Source organism: Symphalangus syndactylus, chromosome 5 (assembly GCF_028878055.3).
Source record: "Symphalangus syndactylus isolate Jambi chromosome 5, NHGRI_mSymSyn1-v2.1_pri, whole genome shotgun sequence".
Lineage (NCBI taxonomy): Eukaryota > Metazoa > Chordata > Mammalia > Primates > Hylobatidae > Symphalangus > Symphalangus syndactylus.
In genome coordinates, this window is record NC_072427.2 from 119,564,041 (window position 1) to 119,587,221 (window position 23,181).

The window sequence follows — 23,181 nt, forward strand, 5'->3', positions numbered from 1 at the left end:
TGTGGCTAATTTTCGTGTTTTTTTGTAGTGATGGGGTTTTGCCATGCTTCTCAGGCTGGTCTCAAACTCCTGGGCTCAAGCAGTTCGCTCACCTCAGCCTCCCAAAGTGCTGAAATTACAAGCATGAGCCACTGTGCCTGGCCCTATCCCTACAATTCTAGCAGATTATCTCCAGGAGAAAAGTGTTGCCTTAGATCAGCTTTTCCCAAGTGTTTCAGTGATGTTAACAGTTAATATATAGAAAATGAGCCAAATGAGTTTGAAAATACAGTACTGAATTTAGCAAAATTAAGCAGATTAACTTACTTGAGGACATCACAGAGCCTTTAACATAATAGTGTTCAGTGTGAATCTCACAATGATTTCTCAAGAAACCTGTGTTCTGAACATATATTTTAGAAAATGCTGCCTTATAATATGGCTTGCCCTGGTCTTTCCCCCAACTGCCAAAGACTAGTGTAGAAAGCAAGGGTGAGTGATGCCAATGCCATTTTAATACTTTTTCTATAAATTATATCATAAAATGTGATGACTTTCTCATTACAAAAATTTGCAGAACACTCATCAATACTTTAAAAAGAACGAAATGCCTCGGCACCACAAATATTTTCTGACCACCATCAACTTTTGTTCATCATGCTTAACCTAACTTTCTCCCTAAATCTTTTCTTAAGAGTTTATTATTATTATTGTAACTGTCCTTTATGGAGTTTTTAATATGTTCTAGGGACTGGGCTAAATGCAGTTCTTAATCCTCAAACCCTACGAGGTGGAAACTTTTACTAAGAAAACTGAGACTCAGACAACTCACCCAAGTAAATGACAAGGCCAAGATTCCAGGCCAGGTCTCCAGGACTCTAGGGTCCATGCCATAGTCACTGGGAGGCACAGCCTCATCACTATGACTCTGTAGATATATATGTGCTGTTCTCATGGGCTCCCATGCCCAGCTGCCCTTGTGTCCACGTAAACACATGCCAACCAAAGCCCTCCAGGAGGCTGGATGTCAGTTCCTTCTTTGAATATCTCCTTATAGCTAATCAAAGGGATAGGTGTTAGTTAACTAATTAATTTCCCACTTCGCTCTGAGTTGCTGTATTCTCATGGACTCCCTCTAGCACACTGGAGTAAAAGAGAGGTGCCTTTCACGCTCTTGCCAATAAAGGCAGAATAGAGTTTAGTCACCAAAGATTTAACTTCGCATCTACTGCATTCTCTCTTGTAGACAGAAAAAACATCACAGAGAAAAAGCAGTGCATTCCTGATGTCAGATTCCCCACAACATTTTCCCCATTTGGATTTCTCTCCCTCTCCATCCCTATAGATAATCCTTGGTAACTAGGACAGGGTTCATGTTTAATAGTTGACCAAGTGCTGTGGCCTCAGCATTTTACCACCTGCTTTCACTAGCATCCTGATTGTCTTCTTCCCTGAACTTTTAAAATAACATTTGAACAAGAAGGACAATGTTTCTTGTTTCTTGCCAGACACCTGGGCATTTCCTCCCACTGCTTTGTTTGCATGTTATTCTTTAATCAACAGGTCATGCTACAATTGCATTATCCAATTTTACATGTGAAGAAATGAGGCACATGGGGACCCACAAGGATCGTAATAGTGATAACTTTTCAGGCTGTTCAAGCAGGAAAAGGAGGAAAGAAATATCCACAGTGATGTTAGGTCTGCCTTTTCTGTGTTCTCATGTTAGATCCTCTTCCTCAACTCCTAGGAAGATTGTTGCAACTCCCTGCACCCAATTACAAAATTACAGTCAAGACTTAAACACAAACTCTTTGACGAAATATTCTCCAGAAACAAAGTAAATTTAACTTGCTGTTGAATAAGAGCTTTACTCCATGAGTTAATAGTACTAACTTTTAAAAGTGAGTTTGTTTCCATGTCGTTGGGATTAAACCACTATTCATGTCCTCTGATTCCAGTATTACTTAGACATTGTGGCCCTTTATGTGCCAGAGAGTAATAACATTGGGCTTCAACTCACAGGTCCTCACATCTCTATCTGGCCAATTCTCTTGGGGTCAAATATCTTGAGAGCTGAGTGTATGTGAGACAGTGGGGAGACAAATACCTCTGAGAGATAAGACAAAGACCCTGCATGTGGAGGTTATTTGCTCTTTCCGAGAGGCGTTATTGTCAAGTGAAAACAGAATGCAATCCAGGGACAAAGCACACGTGGTTACTTGCAACCCAGCTCTATCACCTACGAGCTTCATGACCTAGGGCAAATTATTTAACCTTTCTGAGTCTCCGATTCCTCACCTGTGTAATTATAGTTCCTGCATATACCTTATTAAATAAAAGTTTTAAGAATAAAATTTAATAACATGTATGAAAATTTCTATCACATTGCCTGCCACATAAGAGGTAGTTATAAATATTAACTTCCTTCATGTCCCTCATCTTCTTCAGGGTAAAGTAACTAGGTAATAACAATACTTTGTCTCAAAAGAACTTGTGAGAAAATATTGTGAGAACACCTACAACACAGTAAATACTCAACAGTGATAAAAATAATAATAAGACCAGCAGCTACCATACCATCATTACCTACTGTGTTAGTCCATTCTCACACTGCTGAAAAGAACTACCTGAGGCTGGGTAATTTACAAAGGAAAGAGATTTAATTGACTCACTGTTCTGCATGGCTGGGGAGGCCTCAGGAAACTTATAACCATGGTGGAAGGCAAGGGGGAAGTAAAGCACCTTCTTCACAAGGCTGCAGGAGAGAGGGAAGGAAAGTGCCACACTTTTTAACCATCAGATCAGATAGTGAGAACTCCCTCAATACTATGAGTACAGCATGGGGGAAACGACCCCCATGTCCCCTATGATCCAATCACCTCCCATCAAGTGCCTCCCTTACCATGTGGGGATTACAATTCGAGATGAGATTTGGGTTGGAACACAGAGCCAAACCATATCACCTATTATCATTTTTTAAATTGAAATGTTTTCAAGGCACACCAGCCTGATGGCCTGAGTGGGTCGTGCCTCATGTGTGTCCTCATATGCCTTTATTCCTGGTGGAGGGGATGGGCAGCAGGTGAGGGACACGTTTATCTTAACATCACTTAAGTCTCAGGAGACTTTCCTTCCTAGGGTCTCTTCTACTCCAACCTAGTTTTCAATCAGGTAAACTAGAAAACCAGGATAAGGGATTTTAAAATCTGATATCTGAACACAAAAGCCTGGAGTGTTTTCTTTGCTTTCCTTCTAGAGTTCATTAAAAACGAGAATGTTTGATCTAGACATGGAGTCTGTGGCTCATGTCACCCACCCACATTTCCTTAGGATAGTTTGGCCTTCTGGGGCTTGCACAACCAAAGGCCCTGTGGTCACATGGCTTCTCTTCGGTCCCAAGTCCCTGTGCTTGGTTTGATTCATCTACTACAGACAAATAAGCTCATCTAGTCTCTGTCTCACTTCATATTTACATGTAGTAATAGACAAAAATTCATGTACATTGTTAATTTTTAAATTAACATAATCTTCCTGTGGTATTTCATTTGAAGTTAACACAAAAATGCTTTTGTGTCGCCCAGTAGTACTATTTTTTATATACATTTAGGCTAAACTGTCACAAAAGAGTAAAATATTATCTTAAAGGTAACTTCACTTGAAAAATGTACCACCTTATTCATGAATTCTATCATCATTAGACCATTATTGTCCATACTAATGTCATCCTGTGTCTTTCTATACCCTCTTTCTGAGACAGACTACATGCAGGACTCCTCTTTTGGAGCCGACATGAAAACATAGCACTATTTTATCCAAGATTTTAAATGCCTGGAAATATTGATCCAGCCTGCTAGCCTACTCAGAAGGATGCTGCACTTGCTGCCTTGTGCTTAGAGACAATCTAATAAAAGCTTGCTGAATAATAAACAATGGGAGCCCACCAATTCTAAAAATTTAGATTGACAGGAATAATCCCCTCCCTGGAAAAAGACAGACCAACGGGCGCTTCCCATAAACCCATTACTGCCCACTCACCCATAAGCCAATAGAAGATGTTGGGTTATTGGAACTCCTAGCTTTAAGAGAAATTGCTTTCCTAAATTTGACTTCCCACACTAAATATAAAATATGGACCATCTGTAATGAAGGGATTGCGGCCCAAACAGCCATCATCTCCTGAGGCAGAGGTTAGAAGGTTGATGCACATTGGTTCCAAAGGGATGGGGATGGGGATGACCTTTTACATTGAAAATGGTCACTTGGAGCTGTAATGTGAGAGAGGGAGGTCAGGTATTAGCCAGTAAAGTGTCTCCAAAGCTTCTGCCTTGTTAGATTCTTACACGAGGTGGGCTGGGAGAAGCCACAAAAGCAATATGAGAAAACAGCATCAATTCTCATAAACATGAGAATGTAATACAGAGGGAATGGGAAACTGGATATATCTCAGACAAGGAATACGTTTCAAAGCCTTTCAAAATAAACAAGTAACTGTAGGTAAAAGACAAAGGATTTGGAAAGGAAACAATTTTATATTTACTTGTGACACACTTTTGACAATTTGATTGGCGTGTCAGTGCTGCCACTTGTCTCCAACCTGCAGGCAAAGCATAATTTCTTCGAGGCTGATTCTTTTACAGAAAAACACTTTATAAAAATGATTTCTGGAGTTCAGCAAAATTCCCATTGTCCATGTCTGAGATTTGTTTAATTCTAACAAAAAAACTATGACAGCAATGGAAGAGTAGCTCCAAAATACTGAATGCTTTGTAAGCAGTAGCTTTTAGAACAAAAGGGAGGAGACTGCAAAGATTTCCTTTGAGAACAGAGTGCCTCATTCAAGACAGGGTGACATTATACAGGGATCTGAACTGAATAGGCAGGAGGGGGACACCACAGGCTGATGGGAAGTTCCATGGTGGAGTGCATTAATGCAGGGTGAGATCAGGAGGATGGTTTCAATAAACACACAGGAACTTACACATCCATCAGCCTCCTGGAGGCTAGCAGCAGAGTTCTGGAGTTCTCATTTCAAAATATAAGTGAGGAAAAATGGAGGCTGCCTGACTTTAGGTTTTGTCATAATTGACATTTTGGGAAGACAAGATTGACCTGATTAATCATGAATAAAAATTCAGTGTGATATTTCTCTCTTTTATCGCAAAAAGAAGTCTTTCCCACTCAGCTCTCTTAGGCCGTCTCTCCTAGGCCACTCACAGTTTTTAGCAAAACGATTCTCAATGCACGGCATACATGGAAATTAAACTTCAAAGAAAGAAGAAACAATTAATAGCTGTTCCAGTTAGTAGAACCTTCATCAGCTTGGTATGAGAAAGAAAAATGACAGAGTAATATTGCCAGTAGCAATTTCTAAGTCATGTGATTTTTTTTTTTTGGAACAGATCAATGTGGGTTGCCAAGCAACACACACACAAAAAGAAAAAAGAAAAAGAAAAGAAAAAGAGAAGGAAACATTGTTATGTTTTGATAAATTTCCTTTTTTAAAAAATTCATGGATTTCATACTGATATTATCATTATAATTATTTTCAAGCTCTGTGTTACCTTAAAGGAGGATCAGCTTCATTAATTGAGAATAACTTTGGTGAACAATGGACAATATGCAAAATATACTTGGTAAATAAATAGTGAACTTTAGAAACAAGAGCTGAAAATTCATAGTTGCCACCTTGGAGTGCTTTATTAATGATACGTGTATGTTTATTAATGAGTTCATTGCCTTTGTGTCACACTTATGTCACCATCAAATATTAATGTTTTCTATATTATAATAATATCTATTGATATAACTGAAATTTGCTTTCCAGTAGATGTCACCATGAATAATACTTCTGAAATACTAAAATCAATAAGAAGAATATTAGGGGGGCATTACAGTATGTCAATGAAAAGAATTCCTCTTAAACACTGCATGTAACATAAACCAACTAAATATACCAAGTTGCAATTTTAAATACATAAATATAGAAATTACAGATATAGATCTTATAATATGCAACATTACATTGCCTGAAATAATAGAATAAAGCTACCAAATGAATGAAAAGAGGCTCTGTGGATTCTCTAATTTAAAGTCAAGCTCCTTCTCATTGTTGGAATTAATAAGCATCAGTTTCTTTCAGCATGACAGAAGATCATGTAGACAAGAGGTAGACTAAGTGGTTCAAATAAATCCTAAATTCATTTACCCTTGGATAAGACGGCCGCTGTTCCTCCCTCCACTCACTCCTCCCACAATTGCAAGCTCTTGTTCAGAAGCCATTTTTTTTTTTCACTCCATGTTGCGCAGGATTGGACAGTGTCTGTGCGAACAAGGGACCTTCCCAGTGAATACCAAGGCAGAAATGTTCGCCCGGCTCCTGGGGCTCTGACCAGAGGCAACTGTCAGGGCAGCTGGGAGTCTGGCTGTACTATCTGGAGATCAATAGAGCACTTCAGCCTAGCGCTTTACAGAGCTACTAATAACGACAGAGGGACAGCAGGCTTCCATAACTAAGGGAGAAAAACCATGAGTATTCAAAAGACACACAACCCACCTAGATGCTAGTTAAGTGTGAAATTATCTATTTCATTATTTTTTAATTTCTCTCATAGGCAAGGCTGTCTGGGATAGGCAAAACAAAAGCATGTTCCCCGATTACCTCTTGCTTTATGTAGCTTTGGACTGCCCTCAGAGGTCCTCACCCTACTACATTCTGCTGAAACTTGCTTGAATGTCATTGCTCACACTTGGACTAATCCAAGGGCAATTCCCTCTGGGCCTGTCTAGCTCATCTGACAAAGTCAAGGTGTATCACTAGCATAATGGTTGAACATGTACTCCTCCTGAATCGTGCAATAATTCTAGAATTGCTGCTGTCTTAATCCAGAGTATCTATCAATAGTAAGAATTTCAGACCCCATTGTTAGTCAACAGGAATGCAGACTGGACATCCTTCCACTCCGACATCACAGGCCGTTGCCTGTTTTACTATGTGCAGGGGAGGGTTAACTGTAACAGCTAACAGTGCCAGGGGCTGTTCTAAGCACTTGACATGTATTAGTTTTCTAATTTTCATAATGACTCTACAAGATAGGCCCTGTCTTTGTGTGCATTTTACAGTAGAAGTGATTGCTCAGTGTTCCACAGCTTGTAAATCTGGGCCAGAAATGTGAACCCTGAGCATCTGGCTCCCAAGCCCAGAATCTTACTCATTACCCAACAGCTGCCTCTCACAGACTGTCACACCATAAGGGGCTCCTTCTTGATATTTGTAGCTAGTTTCTAGCAGGATACCAACTGGGAAGCTGCCCTGATTTGGACCCTCCTGTAGTAACTTTTTTTTTTAATTTTGTCAATCACCTAGTTCAGAGATTACTGATTACCTGAATGTCTCTTGCTCTGAACATTGCAAGAACCACAAAAAGAATTTGTTAAGCAGGTGGAAACAATAGCTAGGAGCACTGCACTGTCTCTTCAAAGATCCTCTCTCAGACCCAAGCCTCGGGCTCACCACCTTCTTGGCAAGCTCTACCTTGTTGGTTATCTTATCATAATCCTCAAGAAATCCTACTAAGAAGTCTCAGGTGTCCATGGTGTCCCTGGTCACACTGGCCAGCCTGGCCTCATGTTCCTTACTGGGCACCCTCTAGCCATTAGCAATCTGAAGGGAGCTAGGAATTATGCCCATGTTTTCTGTAAGAAATGTATGAATGTGGCTGTTAAAGGATTATCTTCAGAGAAAGAGAAACAGATATATTTATCTAATAGAACTGGTTCTTAAATTTCAATGAGCATCGGAACCACCTGAGGCACTTATTAGAATCACAGACCCACCTCACTTCCATCCCCTCCTAGAAAATTCTGACTTGATAGGGCCCAGGGATTCACATTGTTAAAAGATAGTCCACTGACGTTACTTCCAGGACAGCTTCTCTGTCATTTATCCTGATTTCCATTTCAGCACTTGCCCCTGACTAATGAGTCTGTGTCCCTGGGCTCAGAACAGACTAAAATACACACACGCACGTATACACACACACACACACACACACACACAAAATAAAACAAAACAACAACAAAATTTTGAAACTCTTACTTGTTCTTAACACATTATCTACTTCAAACCCACAAGGCCACAGAGGGTAAGTGATTCCCTCAAGTAGATCTTAAACCATATCTTTCATGTTTTACTTCTTTCCTCTAACACATACTACCTCCCTTCTCTAAGGTATTCTGAATAAGGAATAATAAAACATGTATTTTTGCATATATAAACATAACATTTATTGAAAAGTTAGAAAATTCTATAAAAGGCTGGCCACATTTTTACAGGATCAAAAGAATCACAGATTTTTAAAATATATATATAATCCAGAGGTAATAAAAGTATCTATTTGGTGTCTTAACATTAGCCATCCTGATTCCTATGCTAATTTTTTACCTTGTGTAGGAGGTCACTAAAAAAAAAAATCTGTATGTGCCTCAGTTTATCTTTCATCAATGCAATACATGGGGCATTGTAATCTAAAGATTATAATCAGCATTCAAAAATCTCAAAATAGAAACATATTTTCACCTTCAACAAATAATTATGTATGAAAATCAAAAGTTTTCAGGAAAGGTAATTGAAGTGATTCTTTTTTCTCAATACAAAAATATTAACCGCAACTCCTTGAAGAAGCTTCCCTAAAGTATGTCAAGTATGATGTGTCTTATGGAAATGTTTCTTTAAAGCAACCATTCCCAAGGTTGTATTTTATATTATGGCAAAGTGGGAAGCAAATATATTCCTCTTGGCAATCTTAGCAAAAAAAAAAAAAAGTCACTGAGATTATCATTACGTAACATCAAATACTTGGATAAAACTAGAGAAATTCAGTCGTGTATCCAAATAGTTGGTATAAACTATACTAACATGTAATAGTTAAAAGGTATTTGCTAATTCATTCGTGTCATTTAGATTGAAGCAGCAATAACTAACATGCTTATCATGAACAAAGCACAGTGCTAGAAAATTTGGTATTGGGCATACGCAGCAATTAAAGGCCAACCAAGTGTCAAACATTTCTAGGTTTGGTGCATAGATGGGGAAGGAAGAAAATGGGAGTAGAAAAATTTCTACCTAGAAACTATTATGGTACCAGAACTAGAAAGACATAGTTAATGCTTAAGAATTACAATGATGAGAACTATATCAAATGACTGAAGGAGAGACCAATGCATTACTAAATAAAGAATTTTCTAGGTTTGTTTTTATTTTTATTTTGTTGTTGTTGTTGTTGTTGTTGTTTTGTGAGATGGAGTTTAGCTCTTGTCATCCATGCTAGAGGGGAATGGCGTGATCTCGGCTCACTGCAACTTTCGCCTCCTGGGTTCAAGCAATTCTCCTGCCTCATCCTCTTGAGTAGCTGGGATTACAGACGCCCATCACCACGCCCAGCTAATTTTTGTATTTTTAGTACAGATGGGATTTCACCATGTTGGCCATGCTAGTCTCAAATTCCTGACCCTCAGGTGATCCACCCGCCTCAGCCTCCCAAGGTGCTGAGATTACATGTGTGAGCCACCACGCCTTGCCCAATTTTCTAGTTAACATTGCTTTGCAGTCGAAATGCAGACAGGCCCATCCAGAAGATTAGAATCTCTCAACAGATCTCAAAGCCTTCTGTAGCTCATTGCTTACCAATCTCCTGCATAGCCTCCTTGTCCTAATTCTTCCATCACCTTCCCGCTTCATCCTCCTCCTCATTCATCCATTTATCATTCAGTCCCTGTAAGAGATCTTAATGTTTGGAAGAAACCAGCTTTGTAAAGGAAGAGTAGAAATCCCCTGTGTAGGGCAATGCTGTCAGTTAAAAACAAAATAGATTTCGTTGTTTAAAAGACAATCAATGTTTTAAAGTTGTTTCAATAACATTATAAATTATGACAATTATAATCACTGGGATTTTTATTTTGCTGTGTCTCTTGACCTCGAAAAAAAAGTTTTAAGGAAAATAAGATTTATTTGGTCAAAACATTTGACATTTACTTCATTACTCAGTGCACTAAATTCTCTCTAAATAAATTCCATACTGATCTGACTTTCCCCATGAAAATCTGCACAGTGAACTCCTAGTTTATTATGCCTACTTGAAAAGGGTAATTTAATAAGGCATCAGTACAAATACTTAATTGTGAATGGCTATTGACAATGCCTTTAAACAGTTGCATATTTGCCAGATTTAGCTAATGGAAGTAGAATTGCCACTTAATGTCTCAGCTTGCACTGGTGGAAAATAAATTGTATCTGACATTCCTTTGGCTTTTAAAGGACATACTTAGATAATATTTACAGTCAAATTGATCTATTGTTGCATTTATGTTTTCTTGGGTTTAAAAAAGGGATCAAATGGGTTCTAAAGGATAATATTTCTTTGTATCTGCTTAGTTTGGGATGCTTTTGCACAGACATGCCTCATTTAGTGGGTGTCTAACCAAGGTCTAAATATCTGAATGGGAAGTAGACATTTCAACCAGGCATACAGTTGTTTTAGCTCCATCTCAAAGACTCGGGTGTGTGGAAGATGAGCTGGTCAGTGAGCAGGGCTGTTCACTTTTCATGGAGGTCATATAGACAGAACTTGCTTTTTTAAGCCACCTGCTACATGCTGTGACCAGGAAGAAGAAAGAGGTCATAGAAGAGAACCAATATTTCAACATCTAATACTTGCCAGGCACTCTTCCAAGTATACTATGTTACGTCATTCACTCCTGAAAACAAAACAATGAGTTATAGTATTGTTATCTTAGTATTTTTTTAGGCTTCTGTTTCTGTGAAATTCAAAAGCAAGCAAGTTGTATCATTATTGATGGTGTTAAAAATCAGGAGCATGTTTACCTTAGAAGGTGGTAACTGGAAGCTAGCACAGGGGACTGCTTGGGTACACTGGTCAGAGTGCTGGCTACGTTGATGTGTTTATGGATCCATGTGTTGCATTAGTCTGCTCAGGCTGCCATAACAAAATATCACAGACTGGGTGGCTTAAACAACAATATTTATTTTCTCATAGTTCTAGAGGCTTCAGATTCCAAGACCCATGAGTAAGTATGGTTAGCTTCTAGTGAGAGCTCTCTTTATGGCTTGCAGTTGGCTGCCTTCTATGTTCTCATGAAAGATAAAGAGAGAAATACAGACAGAGAGAGAGAGAGAGAGATTCTCTTCTTGTAAGGCCACCAGTCCTATTGGATTAGGACCCCACTCTTACGATCTCATGTAAATTTAACTATCTCCTAAAAGCCCTGTCTCCAAACATGGTCACATTGGGAGTTAGAGCTTCAACATACACCCTTTGTGGGAAGACAATTTGGTCCATAGCATCTGTCTAACTCAAACTGCTATCAAGACAGAAAACATGATCATCATCCTAGAAAGTTGCCTTTTCTCACCCACAGAGATGGTCACTGTCCTAATTTTTTGCACCATAGGTTGGTTTTAACTGTTCTAGAACTCTACATGAATGGAATCATGTAGCAGGTACTCTTTTACATAAGGCTTCTTTTACTCAATATGTTTTCAAGACTCATCTGTGTTGCACATACCAGTAGTTTGTTCCTTTTTTATTCCTGAGGAGTATCCCCTTGTACACATATACCACATTTTGTTGATCTCTTCTCTTATTAATGGACATATGGGTCATTTCCAGCTTGGGGTTATTGTGAATATGGTTTCCATAAACATTCTTGTGTGAGTCTTTTAGTAGACATGTTTTTATTTCTCCTGGATAAATACATAGAAATGGAATTGCTGGGCCTTAAAGCAGATATAGGGTATTATTATCTTGATTTCAGCATGATATATGATGGATTTTCATATATCCTTGTGATAAAGAAAAAGAAGTTTGAGATTATGAGAGCAGAGTTAGGAGAAATTATATCTGAACAAATGGATTTTCTCAAAGTATTAATCAGAATCAAAATCAGCCAGAAAAGAGATCTTTAATGATGTGCTCTGGGACCTAGGCCTACCCCCTTGTAATCAATATTTTTATAGTAACTTAGATAAAGACTCACATTAGACATGCTCAACAAATCTTTAACAAACTTAAAGGACTTGCTGATTCTATCAGTGCCATAACCATAGTGTTCCCTGATCATGCCATGGACCCTCACCCACTATCTTTTGCACAGTCCTTCTCCTCCCTGACAAAGGCCCTTCCTGAAAGCTGAGGTAACTATAAGTGCAATGTGGGCCATCATTCTGGCATGGCAAATTTTCAAAAATACCTAATGCATATTTAGAATTGGAAGAAATACATCAAGTTGCTAATAGTCTCTCTGGTTTCTACATCAAGCCACATTTAATTCTATGATGAGGCATCAAAACGCAAGGAAAAAAAATCAGAAAAGGCATTTTAAGAATTTCTTTGGAGAGAATATCCACAATAGAGAGATGAGTCTGAAATCTTCTTAATAAATTTACTTCACCAGCCCTAACTCATAGAGTCCAATATTAGTCCTTACAAACCATTCACTATTGTGTTCCCAGGCCAAGAGCTAAGTGAGAAGAGTTAAGCTGGTCTTGCTTCGGATCCTCATAGACTCAAATGTTGGTTTTGGTCTAACATTGAGGATTTGAATTGAAATTGTTCTTATTTCAGCCTTATATTTGGGATTACATTTCTCTAGATGCCCAACCAGTCTTCACCAAGGCTTAAAAGAAGGAAAGGAAGCTAGCAGATCTTTCTCTACACTATCACAGACAGGAATATCCTTCACTCCTCTCACCCCCATATAACTAGAATAATAATGAGGAAAACATGAGACATAAAGGCCAAAGGCTATTCTTTTCAGGTCATTGCAAGAATATGTAAAATGTGTACCTAGGAGTAGATGTGTTACATGGTTTCACATTCTATATCCTCAATTAAACAGCAAAAATTTACATTTAAAAAAGAACTGATCAACCTAGAGTTAGAAGGCCATCTCAACAAAAGGCTTTGATATGGCATTTCAAATTTAACTATATTCTAGAGAATGCCTCTGAATTGGTTAGCTAACTATTCCAATTTACTCATTATGTAGTAATGAACCAGTGCCTTAGATTCACCACCATATCTGCCCACAATTTTCAGAATACTCAGGGGAGCCATACAGCTCATCTAATTCTGATGAGGCATCTCACCTAAAACATGCCCCTGGACACCAAGGGATATCAAAGGGGACTCAACAAAGTTAATTACTATTCCTAACAAATCAGCTCATAGTACCCACCTAACCTGGTGGAAGAGCTAAAACTTTAGGATCTCATATGCAGTTTTATTGATTTGTGTACCAAAATTGACAGAATAGCACGTGGCCTATATTAATTAACTTATTCACTCATTCTACAAATACTTTTTGTTAAAGAGATGAAGTCTCATATGTTTCCCAGGCTGAATACAGTGGCTATTCACAGGTGCAACCTCAAACTCCTGGGCTCTAGCAATCCTCCTGCCTCAGTCTCCCAAGTGACTAGAACTACAGGCACTATACAAATACTTTTTGAGTACTGACAATGTGCCAATACATGTTGTGCTAGACCCTGACTGTACATTTTCTAGTCAATTAGGACAAATCTTTGAGTAGCTAATTGGATACCCTTTACGGTTAATCCAATTTTATTTTAGGAACAAGTTGGAGGATTCTTTTGTTTGCTAGATAATGCACTTGAATACTTCAGAAAAGGGGAGACTAAATGTATATGGGTCTGAAACTGACAAGTTGTTGAGAACTGAGGTGGCTCTGCAGACCAGCAATTCTTGCCATTTTTCATTGGCAATATGATCCTCTGATTCTTCATAAATATGATGCATTCCCCTGTCTTTGTTGGTCAGGTTCCTTTCCTTACTCCTAGTTCTTGGTCCCTCACAATTTTGGTGTCTGACCATTTTGCCACAATCATGATGTCAACTTTGTTATGGTTAGGAGCTACATTTCTCAGAACATCCTTCCCTGTATGGGTCTAAGTTAGAGTTGATGAAAAGATGAACTCGCATGGCCAGGTTGCATACCTACATTGTGGCTTTATAAATTACAACAACAACAACAATAATAGTAATAATGACCAAGCCACTTCAAGAATCCGGATTGTAATGAAAAAATAAGCTTTTACTCTAAGATCAAAAACAAAACAAGGATGCTCACTCTTGCCACTTTTATTCAACATAGTACTGAAAGCTCAAGCCAGAGCAATTAGACAAGAGAAAAAAATTGACATCCAAATAGAAAAAGAAGAAATTAAATTGTCTTTGTTTGCGGAAGACATGATCTTATATATAGAAAACTCTAAAGACTCCACCAGAAAAGTGTTAGAACTAATGCATTTGGTAAGGTTATAGAATACAAAATCAACATACAAAAATCAGTTGTATTTTAATTCATTAAGCAGGAACTATCCAAAAAAGAAATCAAGAAAACCATTTTATTTACAATAGCTACCAAAAAATACTTAGAAATAAATTTAGCCAAGGAGGTGAAAGATCTCTACACTGAAAACTATAAAACATTGATCAATGAAATTAAAGAAGACACAATAAATGGAGAGACATCCCATGTTCACAGATTGGAAGAATTAATATTGTTAAAATGTACATACTACACAAAGCTATCTTTAGCAATGCAAGCCCTATCAAAGTTCCAAAGTTTCTATAACATATTGCACAGAAATAGAAAAAACAAAAATTTATATGGAAGCACAAAAGACCCAGATAAACAAAGTAATCTTGAGGAAAAAAAACAAAGCTGGAGGCGTCATACTACCTGATTTAAAAACCTACTACAAAGCTATAGCAATCAAAACAGCATGGTACTGGCATGAAGACAGACACATAGATGAACAGAAAACAATACAGAGCTCAGAAATAAATCTACATATTTATGATCAATTGATTTCCAACAAAGGTACCAAAAACACACAATGGGGAATGGACAGTCTTCAATAAATGCCACTAGAAAAACTGGATTTCCACATGCAAAAAAATAAAATTAGACCCTCATCTCACATCATATACAAAAATCAACTCAAAAAGAATTAAATACTTAAACATAATACCAGAAACCAGAAGAAAACACAGAGGAAAGACTCCATGACATTTATCTGGGAAATAATTTTTTGGATGTGAACCCGAACTCACAGGCAACAAAAGCAAAAATACACTAATGGGATTACATCAAACTAAATAGCTTCTGCATTGCAAACAGTCAACAGTGAGCAGACAACCTACAGAATGGAGAACGTATTTTTGCAAGCCATACATCTAATAAGGGGTTAATATACAAAATGTATAAGGAACTCAAACAAATCAATACTAAGAAAACCATTCAATTAAAAGTGGGCAAAGGACCTCAATAGACATTTCTGAAAAGAAGACATACAAATGGCCAATGGGACCAGTCATGCATTGTTTAATAATGGGGATACAGTCTAAGAAATGTATTGTTAGGTGATTTAGTCATTGTGTAAATATTATAGAGTGTTTACACAAATCTAGATGGTATAGCCTATCACACACCTAGGCAATACGGTATACACTATTGCTCCTAGTTTATAAACCTGTACAGCATGTTACTATACTGAATACTTCAGGGAATGTAACACAGTGGTAAGTATTTGTGTATCTAAACATATCTAAATATAGAAAAAGTGCATTAAGAAAACAGTACAAAATATTTTTTAATGATATATCTGTATAGAACACTTACCATGAATAAGTTGCCCTGGGTGGGTCAGTGAGTGAGTGGTAAATGAATGTGAAGATCTAGGACATTACTATATACTACTATAGACTTTATAAACACTGTGCACTTAGGCTACACTAAATTTATTTATTTATTTTATGTTATTTTTTGACACAGAGTCTCACTTTGTCACCCAGGCTGAAATGCAGTAGTGCAATTTCAGTTCATTGCAACCTTCACCTCCAGGGTTCAAATGATTCTTGTGCTCAGGCTCCCAAGTAGCTGGGTTTACCGGTGTGTCACCAGGTTCAGCTATTTTTTCTTTCTTTTTTTTTTTTTTTTTTTGTATTTTTTTTAGTAGAGACAGAGTTTCACCATGTTGGCCAGGCTGGTCTTGATCTCCTGGCCTCAAGTGATTTGGCTACCTCAGCCTCCCAAAGTAATGCCTGCTGGGATTACAGGCATGAGCCACTGCGCCCAGTCAAATTTATTTTTTAAACATTTTTCTTTCTTCAAAAGTAAGTTAACTTTAGCTTACTATAGCTTTTTTATAAAATTTAATTTTTTAACTTTGACTCTTTTGTAATAACAGTTTAAAACATGAACACATTGTACAGGTGTAAAAATATTTTATTTCTTTATATCTTCATTCTATAAGCATTTTTAATTTTCTTACTTTTTAAGCTTTTTTGCTAAAACCTAAGACAAAAACACCCACATTAGCCTAGACCTACATAGGGTTAAACTCATCAATATTACCATCTTCCACCTCCACATCTTGTCCCACTGGAAGGTCTTCAGGGACAATAACATGTATGGAGCTGTCACTAATGATAACAATGCCTTCTTATGGACTACCTCTTGAAGGACCTGCCTGAGACTGTTTTAATAGCTAACTTTTTTTTCTATAAGTAGAAGGAATACACTCTAAAATAACAATAAAAGTATAGTAAATACATAAACATGGTTTTTATTATCATTATCAATATCAACTAATTGATCAACAATTATCAAATAATAGTTTTAATAATAGATAATAGTTTTTGTTATCATCAAATATTATGTGCTATCTATAATTATATGTGCTATGCTTTTATATGACTGACAGTGCAGTGGGTTGTTTACAACAGCATCACCCCAAACACACGAGCAATATGTTGCACTATTATGTCACTAGGAATTTTTTAGTTCCATTATAATCTTATGGAACCACTATTGTATATACAGTCCTTTGTTGACAGAAATATCATTATGTGATGCATGACTTTATATGGAAAAATAGTTCAACATATGTAATCATTAGAGAAATGTAAATCAAAACTACAATGAGATATAACCTCACACTTGTCCAGATGGCCATTATCAAAAAGTCAAGAGGCCAGGTACAGTGACTCACACCTGTAATCCTAGCACTTTGGGAGGCCAAGGTGGGATGATTGCTTGAGCCCAGGAACCTGAGACTGACTGGGCAACATAGCGAAACCTCATTTCTAAAAAAAAAAAAAAACTTAAAATAATTAACCAAGTGTGGTGGCATGTGCCTGTAGTCCCAGCTACTTGAGATGCTGAGGCAGGAAGATCACTTGAGCCCAGGTGTTCAAAGCTGCAGTGAGCTGTGATCATGCCACTGCACTCCAGCCCAGGTGAAAGTGAGACCCTGTCTCAAAAAAATTTTTTTGTAAGTCAAAAGATATCAAATGTTGGTGAGAATGTGGAGAAAAGGGAATCCTTGCACACTACTGGTGGGAATATAAAGTAGTATATCTATTATGGAAAACAGTGTAGCACTTCTGCAAAAAATTAAAAATAGAACTACCATATGATCAAGCAACTCCATATTTGGGTAGATAGCCAAAGGAATTGAAATCTGTATGTCAAAGAGATAGTTGCACTTCCATGTTTATTGAAGCACTATTCACAATAGCCAAGATATGAAATCAACCTAAGTGTCCATTATCACATGAATGGATAAAGAAAATGTGGCATGTATGCACAGTGGAAAACTAGCCTCAAAAAAGAAGGAAATCCTGTCATTTGGGGCAATATGGATGAACCTAGAGGACATTATGTTACATGAAATAAGCCAGGCACAGAAAGACAAATACCACAAGATCTCACTCATATGTAGAGTGTAAAAAAGTTGAACTCATAGAAACAGAGAGTAAAATGATGATTTCCAGAGACTGGAGGGCAGACAGATTGAGAAGATGTTGGTCAAACAAACAGAAAAATTTCAGTTAGACAGAAGGAATAAGTTCAAGAGATCTATTGGACATCATAATGGCTACAGTTAATAACAATATAGTGTATATTTGAAAATTACCAAGAGAGTAGATTTTAAGTATTCTTACCACAACAAATAAGTATGTGAAGTAATGCACGTATTAAATAGCCTGATTTGACCATTCCACACTATCTACATATATAAAAACAACATGTTTACACCATAAATACATACAATTTTTACTTGTCAAATAAATATAAAAAGTATTTTTAAAAAACCAGCAATCTAGACTATGCAACAGAGAAACAAGGCACAAGGAGAGAAGAGTGGCTAAACACAGACCCAGACAGCAAAGGAAAATGCCAACCAAGAGTAAGTTAGGCGTGTTTTGAGATGGGAAATTCAAAGTCACTTGAAAAAGAGAGACAACCCAAACTTTTCATGTTTTCTCTTTCTCAAGTCTGCCCTAATGCCAAGGCTTATGAAAAAAGAATTAAGACAACTTGAGTTCCCAAAATCAAGAGAAGGGAATAAAGGGCATTCCTGGCCACTGGGAACAAACTGGATGGCCTTTCTTCAGAAATGGAGGAAAACTACCTAAAACAATATTGTTTTTTACTGTGAAAAAATGATTAGCGGTGAATTTATACAAAAGAGTTTGTATTTTTAGAACTCTTGTTTTTGCAATGATTCTGTATCTATTTTTCAACTTAAAATTAATATTTTGTAGAAAATGATGCAGATGAATGGATCATGTACTTTGGCCCTGCTTCTTCTCATCTGGACCTTAAGGGCATCAGTGTCTTTTAGCTCAAGAATTCAGATGCCACAGTTCACCTAGTGGCAGGTAACCATGGCAGAATGTTTAATTCACTCCTATGGAGTGAGATTCCACCTTTGAAAACAACAAATTTTACAGATATGAAGTACTATAGCCAAAGCATACAACAGCCTAGCAGACTTGACTTTGGCTAAATTTATTATTTTTCAAAATTATGTGCAATTAATAACCGAAGGTGAAAATTAGATTGTTTATATATCTCAAAAAAAAGCTTCTTAAAATATTTTTTATCTTCATATTATATTATGCTTCTCGATTTGCAGACAGGCTAAATTTTATCCTTAGTATGCTAAAGGGCACTTTTAAAATTCAATAATATTCCAGAAGAATCAAAAGTGCCAAGTGTTTACATAATTGAGTTGAACAACTGTTATTAAATCAGTGGCAAAGGTTATCTTTTCCAATAGTAAGTAGTTTGGATAAGTAGTAAAACTATTTCAAATTCCCATGGAGTCTCCACCAATAGTTAAACTTCCATTCCTGTAACTACGAAATGCCCGAGGGGATGATACCAATTTTCTCTTTCTCCTCCTGTTTTTTAAAAAACTAATAATAAAAAAAATCACAACAAGAAGTAATGAAAATCTACAGAATGAGGTCCCATGTACACACTCTAAGAAGGCAGGGTTTATGAGGATTTTCTTATTCCAATTGGGGATTGTTTAAAGTGGTGGATTCTATTGTAGCCCATATTGGAGAGAGACAGGTTTAGAGTAACGAAATTTCATCCTAATTCAGAAAATCAGAACATGAAACAAGCAGGTCAGCAAAACCTGATGTTGGCTAAGGAAGAATAAAAGAAACAAATGAAGATAAATTCATGTTTTAGGCCAAGGTTGTGCTGTCAAAATAAATAGGTGAGAACAATTCTGGGGTACCAATATTGTGAGTAATGAACACAATCATGATAATTTAAATCAATATTTTTTGCTTCTCAGGTTCAAGTGATTCTCATGCCTCAGCATCCTAAGTAGCTGGAATTACAGGTGCCCACCACTATGCCCAGGTAATTTTTGTATTTTTAGTAAAGATGAGGTTTCACCACGTTGGCCAGGCTGATCTCAAACTCCTGACCTCAAATGATCCACCCCCCTTGGCCTCCCAAAGTTCTGGGATTACATAAATCAATCATTTTTTAAGGTGAATTTCTTTTAATCAGCCAACTGGACTAACTCTTCTATCACAAATTCACAGAGTGACCTAGCCAGGAGGGTCATTTGGGATCATCTACTTCATTCTTTTCATTTTGCAAAGATGAAACTATGACCCGAGAAAGAGAAGTAGCATCCCCAAGTTTTCCCAGCTACTGATGAGCAGACTGGGCCTAGAACTAGTCTTCTAGGCTAATGCTCTCTATACTATACTCCAGATCCTCTTTCCCAAAGAAAAACAGCTACCAAGAGTTACTGAAGATTTACTATGTGCCAACAACTACTCCAAGGGCTTTCCGAGGATTTACTCTTTTAATACTCTCAATAATGAGTTAGTTCTGTTATTATTCCCATTTTACAAATGGAGAAACTGAGATTTAGATTAAGTAATTTATCCAAAGATACACAGCTACACTGGCAGAGCTAAAATAAATATTTTTTGCATATTCTAAATATGAATTGTGAACCCTAAATATGAGTTATATATACCTGGACAATTCTGACAAGATTGGTAGACATTTAGGCTATTTCCAGTTTGAAATTCTTATCAGTAATGCTGCTATGAACATTCTTGTGCAAGCCTTTGTGTGGACATATGTTTTCATTTCTTTTGGGTATACACCTAGGAACAGTACTGAGTCATGTAATAGTTTTATATTTAACTTTTTAAGAAAGTGTCTAACTTACCACAAATGCAAACTGTAACCACAATGGATGCACAATTTTACATTCCCACCAACAATGTGTGAGGGTTCTTATTTCTCATCTTCACCAACATTTGTTATTTTCTTCTTATTTTTATAGCCATTCTATTGAGTGTGAATATTTCCCTAATGATTAATAATGCTAAGCATCTTTTCATGTGCCTCGTAGACATTCATACATGTTCTTTGAGGAAACGTCTGTTCATATCTTTTGTCCATTTTTGTTTGGGCTGTTTGTCTTATTTTTGAGCACTATGATTTTTTTATAAATTCTGAATACAAATCCTTTATGTGTTTTGCATATATGTGCTTTGCAAATATTTTCTCCTGATTTATTTCTTGTCTTTTCATATTGTTAATAGCATTTTTTAAAGAAGAAAATTTTTAATTTAATGAGGTCAAGTTTATCAATTTTTTTATGAACAGTGCTTTTGGTGTCATATCTAAGAAATTTTTGCCTATCTGAAGGACACAAAGATATTTTTTCTATGTTTTCTTCCAAAGATTTTACTGTTTTAGCTCTTACTTTAAGTTTGTGATGCATTTTGAGTTCATTTTTGTGTATGGCATGTATGAGGTGAGGGTCTAAGTTCACTTTCACACATATGGATATCCCATTGTCCCATAACCATTTGTTGAGGAGACTTTTTCCCAGTGAATTGCATTGACACCTTTGTAAAACAAACAAACAAAAAAGTCTAAATCCTAAATATAGGATTTATTTCTGGATTCACAATATGTTCCATTGGTCTACACGTATCCTTATCCAGTATCATACTGTCTTAATAACTGCAGCATTAGGGTGTTTTGAAATTGGGAAGTGAAAATCCTACCAGTTATCCTTTTTTTCAAATTTGTTTTAGCTATTCTAGGTGGTTTACATTTCCACATAAATCTTAGAATCTGCTCATCAATAGGCATAGAGTTAAAACAGATTGCTTTTAAAGCACTCAAGTCACCAAAAGTCTTGGTATAGCCTTCTTCCATGACAATAAGGCCTTACCTGATCTGTAGTTACTTCACTAAAAAGACAATAAAAAGTAATCTTAAAACAAGGAACTTCAAGTTTAAGGTTATTTTTGCTCCTGTCTAATCCAACAATCAGGAAAGGTTTCTCAACCAAAAATTAACATATACACTCTCACATATACAAAAATGTAAATCACTGATACAGCACCCACTGCAGTAGAATATGTGCAAAGTGTATGTGTTGAAGCACAAGTATCAACACAGAGTAAGGACTCTAAGTAAAAGGTATTGTTGCTACCTTTTTAGTAGATGTATCTACTCCCCTCATACCTGCCCTCCTCAATTTTTAATTTTGTACCTACTCTTAGAGCTGCACTATCCAGTAGGGTAGCCACTAGCCACAAGTGGGTATTTGAATTCATATTAACTAGTTAAATACAATTAAAAAGTCAGATCATAAGTCACACTGGCCACATTTTAGGTGCTCAACAGTTCCATATAGATGGCAGCCACACTGTCAGACAGTGTGGACACTATTTATTTTGGAAAGTTCTATTTGATGGTGCTGATTTACAGAATTATTTCTGATATTTTCACTAACTTTTATGAACATAAATAAAAGCTATGTGAATGGCAGTAGAAGTTAGAGGTTTCATGGATTAAAATATGCTCGTGTATATCACATCTTCTAAGTTATTGATATTTTTCTTTTTCTTAATTTAGCTCAAGTGTTTGTTCAAGGGCTTGTATCAAAAAGGTTGCATGGTGGTCTGTGCAAATTCTAACCAAGAATTTCATATCCTGCCAAACTAAGCTTCATAAGCAAAAGATAAATAAAATCTTTTCCAGACAAGTAAGTGCTAAGGGAATTTGTTACCACTAGACCAGTGTTACAAGAGATCTTCAAGGGAATTCTATACATGGAAACTAAAGAGTGATTCCTGCTACCACATAAACACTTTTTCTTTGAGATGGAGTCTTGCTCTGTCATCCAGGCTGGAGTCCACAGACCCTATAAAGCAACTACACAATTGAGAATAAAAAACAAACAGCTAACAACATCACAATAGGATCAAAACTCATATATCAACATTAAACTTGAGTGTAAAGAGTCTAAACACCCCATTTAAAAGGCACAGAGTGGCAAGTTCGATAAAAAAAAAAAAAGACTCAACGGTCTGTTGTCTTCAAGAGATCCATTTCACATGTAATGACAGCCATAGGCTCAAAGTAAAAAGATAGAGAAAGATCTATCCCACAAATGGAAAACCAAAAAGAGCAGGGGTTGCTATTCTTATATCAGATACTACAGACTTTAAACCAACCACAGTAAAAAAGAATAAAGAAAGGCATATGTAATGATAAAGAGTTCAATTCAACAAGAAGACTTAACTACCCTAATTATATGTGCACTCAACATTGGAGCACCCAGATTCATAAAACAAGTACTTCTGGACCTTCAGAAAGACTGAAACAGCCACACAGTAATAGTGGGTGACTTCAACACCTCACTGACAGCGCTAGACAAATCATTAAGGCAGAAAACTAACAAAGAACATTCTGGACATAAATTGGACACTTGACCAATTGGACCTAATAGACATCTATAGATTA

General features: G+C 36.8%; 1 long non-coding RNA gene across 1 annotated transcript in view; it reads right to left on the minus strand.

Annotated features, from left to right (window-relative positions):
• Nucleotides 1-1,683: 1,683 nt before the first annotated feature.
• LOC134736844 (uncharacterized) overlaps nt 1,684-23,181 on the minus strand; it is a 139,293-nt gene continuing 117,795 nt past the window's right edge. Inside the window, exons 2-3 of the long non-coding RNA XR_010121229.1 lie at nt 2,655-2,737; nt 1,684-1,747 (exon numbers count right to left, since the gene is read on the minus strand). This is a non-coding gene — a long non-coding RNA (uncharacterized lncRNA). The remainder of the gene's footprint in view (nt 1,748-2,654; nt 2,738-23,181) is intronic.